A 6,245-nucleotide genomic window follows, 5' to 3' on the forward strand; every position below is an offset into this window, starting at 1 on the left:
ATTGCCTAACCATTTGTTTTATAATACGAGTACATTATAACAATTTTGACCAATTAAGGATTCGGAGAAAAAACATTATGACTTTCAATAATTAGGCATGCGAGCCGATGCAGACCCCGTCTCGCATAATTATAGAAAGTCATATCATAATGTAATGTTTGTCATAAATATGTGTTGTTGTATGTAGAGTAGAACCCTCGATGTATGAATATGACTTACACTTCGCGTTCTTTATCGCGAACATGTTATCTACACTATCTACAGACATGACGACGTGTTAACACAATGGTCGTCAAGGTCTCAACATGTGAACATTCATTTAATTTATATTTAATTCCCCTCTCACCTTCAATAGTAACTTATTTATTCCAAATCTTAATTCATACGCCAGACAAGTGTAGTCCCATCTCAGAGCCAGATTTGGCTAGCTTCATCATCATACCCGAAGACGGTCACTGCTGAACAGGCCCTATTCTTAGAACACACACTAAACGACAACTCGCCACTTGCATCCACCGGTTGCCTCAGACCTCGGTTTACTCTCATTCACATAGGATTGACGAATATTATTAGAAACGTTTTATTTTCATTAGTCTGAGAGGGTTACACGGGAATTCTGTCGTCATTCTGACCAACGTGACCGAAGTCTCATGATGTCGTCAGTCCACTAAGTGGGAGGCCTGCTAACGCTTCGTCTTCCGGTTCGTGGTCACTACTGGAGGACTTTTCTCCCTCAACGGTTATCTGTTCTTCAAGCGATGCGGCCCTGCCATTGCCACTTCAACTTGCATTATTTTTCCAGCTATGTCCGTGACTATATACTTAGGTACCTAATAGTTCTTCGACGAATTTCCGTATTCCGCTTAGCTTATAAATTGGAAACATGTTCCCGATTCCAAACATAGCTACCGTTGCCTGCGATTCTGCCGGTTCTGGTTAATCTTGGTGACCTGAAGGGTGGTTTTTTGAAATCAGATTTGTGAAAATTGCTAGTTTTGATCTAATTGCTATGACATTCTCGTAACCGCTTGACTTACGCACTTTTAGCCACTCTAAGAATAGCATTTACGCCGTCAACGGAGTCGTTGCGTAAAACATTCCATGTGCTCAAGTTCAGGCTTATCGCTATGATAACGCTGTGACCTACAACTCGCTGTGGAATCACACGCGTGTCTGGAATCTTCATGCGGTTTAATTACCCGATAATTAAGTGCTGGATATTTTAAAAAGGATTTTGTCTTACTCTTAGGGAAATGGAGAAATAGGCTACCTGGTAGTGAGGAGAGAGACTGTAATAAAGGGTCTCTCTCCAGGCAGTAGGTACTCAGACGGATATTACTTATACAATTTCCGACGCTCGGATTTCGTTTCCCAGACATAACATCTGCCTGGTGAGAGATCTCTCTATTGGAGCCTCTCCCCTCAGTAATTTCTATCAAAGAACTAAGCCATCTGTCGAAGTTACCGGAAATCAAGAAATACACGTAGGAATATAAATTAAAATTAAACCATCAGGCGATCCGTTTGCTAGTTTCCCCCCCCCCCCCCTATGCCATAAAAAAACATGAAATTAAATAAAATAATCCTAAACTTAAAATACTTACTTAAAATAAAACCCCCTTAGGCAAGGTCCCGAAGATGCTGGCAGCGTTTCCTCTGAATAGCCAAGCTAATTCTTTGTCCGAGGATGCTGCCAGCTCTTCGGTCCCCTGTGACGTCTACAAACCTTTTCGAAATTAATTAAAAAGGTATATTAACTATGTACCTAAAGAATGCGATGTGGGCGGCCCAGGTATACATATAAACATGAACCGTACAGGTAAGTAACTATGGACGTATAATATAACGTAGTTAACTCTGTTGGTATCAAATGACGACGGACAGACTTCAGTTTAGTATTACCAGCGTTTGCAAGTACCTACTTCATTACGTAACCCTGTTCAGTTTAGCTTCGTGAAGTCAGGTTTTGAGGCATTCATTCACTTTAATAATGGATTGATTGCACAACATATGCTGCATTTCTAACTTTAGATCGGGCACGTAAAAAACGGATCGAAAAAAATTACAATGGATTGTATTGGATAGGATAATTGGATTAGATATTACAATGGATTGCACGCATATGTTGCATTTCTGACTTTAGACCGGGCAAAGTAAAAAAAGATTAATTTTCATTTAGGTAGGTCACGGATGAGCAAAGTTAATGTAGGTAATTCATGAAGTGAAAAAAAACACAACCTGCTTTAAAGTATAGTGTAATCATTTATATTCTGAACAAACTAGGTACTTTCACATTTTCAGTTAAAGTTAAATTTCCAGGTCATCGAGGCGTCTGCAAAGAGGCCAAAATAAGCGGGTGCACCTAGGTATAATCCGAATGGGGGCTGACAGATCGATGGCGCCAAGGCCGACCAGTGACCTATAATCTAGATTGCGTACCGGCACCGCATCAGTTGCTTAGGAAAATTTGTCAAAACATAAAATAGGCTAATGTCCTGATTAATTCTAATTACATGACAGAACGTCATGTGAATGTAGTGTAACCGAAAACTTACACTAAGGGCACTGTGCGCCTGCGGGTAGTTATGCCGAAGATCCCTTGTCATTCTGTGCCGATATTGAGGGCCGGGCCTGATCAACACGTGCTATTCATCTTGGTCCCGGGGGGCTACTACGAAAATCGAAGTATATATCGTACCGCCTCTCTCACTCTCGTGTTAAATAATAAAAGCATCAGCGGGAAGGCAAGACACGAAGTTCGAAATTTGTACTTCGCAGTAATAGGGCAGAGGGTAGAGACACGTATTGTCGAAAATCCCTTCGTGAAAATGCGGTGCGGAACGATACAATTGGTAACATCACGTGCGAGTGTCTGTTTCACCTGCCGACAGCCGTGAAATACTTGACGTCACGGTCAAGGTCTACGTTAACGTAGCTTCCTCACGTAGTCACGTAACGTAACACGCTGTTTACTTACTGACGTCTCATATTAATTATCACATAATTTCCGAAACTTTAAATACTTAATTCAGATGTATTGTTAATTTCGAATTGTTACCTGCAGCTAGGTTTCACTACCGTACTCCGCGCAGCCGTCAGTCATTTCATCCTCACCACCTTGATGATTGGCAATTAGCATGACACCGTCCGCTTTAAGCGAAACTTTTCCCCGCACGACTAAAATATGGAACCAGCTTTCTGGGACAGTGTTTCCAGAGCGGTAACTTAGGGATCTTGATCTTTAAAACACGAGTATACTAGTATCTCAAAGGGCCGGCAGCGCATCTGTGATACCCCTCGTGTTGGCAGGTGTCCATGGGCGGCGGTGATTACTTGACCCGCATGCTCGTATGTTTTACTTACTACTACCTCTCTGTAAGTTGCGCTTCACCGTTTCTAGAAGAAAATCAAACTGACAGAAAATCGGCCAGTATTAAATTATCTCAAAAATGTTTTTTTTAAACTAGCTAGGCATAATTACCAGTAGGTAAGGTTAATTAAACCCGGATTTTTAATCCCACGGACAAAATTAAAACAAAGTTTCGTCAATGCCGAAGTTGTAAAGTTGTTTAGCATCTCGTGCCTTTGAATTGAAACCCTCGACTACACTCAGGATTCTTCTTTTGAACCACTCGCTTCGCTCGTGGTTCAATCCTAGAATCCTTCGCTTGCTCGGCTTTCAATATAAGCACTCGCATAACAAATAACTATTAATCCCTAGAGAATAAAAAGGAGCTTTAGTCCCGATATGCAGAGACTAAAGTAATATTTTCAGAGCATGAGAAGTGAAAAAAGTTTTATTAAACCGCTAACTCGTCAATCGCCGTGAGAGACCTGTTTTAGATAAGAAACAATTTTTGGAGTACTTAAGGTGGTCTTTGAGGCGCATAAAAACTATTACAGACATACATAATTATCATATTTATAAGTAGTTTCTGTGCATGCACTACATTAAGAACGGTTAACATAGATCACCTTGGTGTTCACTGTTGTATTGTGCTATTTATAGCCCATAAAGTAGGGCCATGATCGTTCTGTACCTATAGCTCTTCTAGACAGCATAGCTTCTGGTTTCACAGAATGTAATATGTAAAATGTAAAAATATAGTACAGTCACCAGCACCAATATCTGACAACAAGCGTGCATTAATATCTGATACGACTCTATTTCTAGGGCCGGAAGGACGTGTCAGATATTTTTGCACGCTCCGCTGTGGCAGATATTAATGCTGGTGACTGTACTACAAGCAAGAACCAATGACCAACTTAGAAAAAACCCCTGACATTGATTTCAATGCTCAATACCTCATGACGCCTTATAACACTCCTAATTTTTGGGTCGGGGTAAAAAGTATACTTTAAGGTCTTTTCGACCTCGGCTAGCCTACCACAAGCTAGTACGGTAAAGGAAACAAACCTGCGATCAATTCAATGTTGCGTGAAGTTCTCAGTCACAGTGAGCCCGCGTGGGAACTACGGCCCACATCCTCTCATTCTTATAGGCCTGTGCTCAGCACTGGGACGTATAGCTGGGATGCAAATACTTACCTAATTCCAATTTCTTAGCAACGCTTAATCCAGTTAGGCATTGATAAACCAATGGTTTGCACTACAAGTGCGAAGTTCGGACCATTTCGAACCACAGAATAACTAATAGTGGGACGCTACCTGTACAGATACCCTGGCGGCGTCCTACCTACCAGCAACTACCAAATGTGCGGGGGCGGCGACAGACGCCCGGGAACGCCTCAAGGTCACAAAATATAGCTGTCTCGGCGCCCAATATCATTTCTTTGCTTTCGGCGTCGAGACTCTAGGTCCTTGGGGTAAGGGTGCGCTGGAGCTACACAGGGAGCTCAGCAATAGGTTAAGGGAGGCAACAGGCAACCCTCGCGCCGGCAGCTTTCTCGCGCAAAGAATCTCAATCGCAGTTCAACGCGGGAATGCTGCCTGCGTGATGGGCACCATGCCAAGAGGCCCACCTCTCTTTTTTAATTAAAGTTTTAGTTTTAGTTATTTTAATTTAATAGTAGTTTTAGTCCTATAGATATTTTGTATTTTGTTAATATTTTCTGTATTATATAACTAATAGTACTACCGTATTCGAACTTCGTATCTTGCGTCTAGCCGTCCCGCTGACGGTTATACTTATTTAAACTTCGATTTTCAAATTTGTGCGCTCACGCCGACCATAAGATTCAGGTAATTATTACAGCTGTATTGGACTTCGTGCCTTGTAGCCACTGGGCTAGGGATCAAAGTGGGTCTTTGTCTGTTTCAATTGGTAAGGCCACCTGGATGCGGTCGCCACCGGATCCGACGGGCGCGCTGTTTGACTCAATTTAACGTTCAGTTAGTAGAACTGGTTTAAAAGAAAGAATTCTGAGCATCATTTAGGTATGTACCATTGAGAGAGATAAACTGCCCTCCTAAGGCAAAAGGCGCTATCTCAAAAAAAACACGAGTTATTAATTACTATTGTGTAGCTTAAAACATTCCGCATCAGATGGTGTAAATGACAGAAAAGCGATTTTTTTGTGATAGCGCCTTTTGCCATATGTACCTACAGTACAGTAAACTAATTAGTTAGATACAGTTAAATAATTTTAATTCTTGCTGGGCCTTCATAGAGCTTTATCATGGCAAATAAGCTATAAAAAAGCGCGTTGTATAAAGCGTTGTAAATGTTGCCTGAAAGAGATCGCTCTGAAGCGATAAGGCCGCCTATTGGTTACCTTGGAAAAACTCTATATACCTGAGTTTTCTGTACTGCTTACTATCGCATATGCACACACACATGTATAGCTCTGTATATTATTGATTTTAAATATAGTTTTTTTATATTATTATATATATCGTGTCTATCCTCTTCTAAACAAAGATAAATAGAGCATTTAGGTAGATTATGATATTTCTATTCTAACCTATGTATGCACGCCTCATACCTACATAACAACGCCACAATAATATTGGCGAAATTACTGATTTACGACAAATAATTTGCAATATTAGAACATTCCTGAGAAGCTACTCTACTCGGTATTTCGGTTTTTCAAAGGAAAAGTCATTACTATTTTCCTTGTTAATTAATGCGATGTCACTATAACGTTTACTGTGAAATGGAATTAAAGTCCTTAACCTACTTTACCTATGTATATTTTATTTTGTAATTACAACCCCTTCGAGGTAGTTCAACCCAGAATGTAGAGCTCTCAAACAAATGATAAGACAAATCTGAAAATCTT

The sequence above is a fragment of the Choristoneura fumiferana genome, chromosome 26 (assembly GCF_025370935.1).
Source record: "Choristoneura fumiferana chromosome 26, NRCan_CFum_1, whole genome shotgun sequence".
Classification (NCBI taxonomy): domain Eukaryota; kingdom Metazoa; phylum Arthropoda; class Insecta; order Lepidoptera; family Tortricidae; genus Choristoneura; species Choristoneura fumiferana.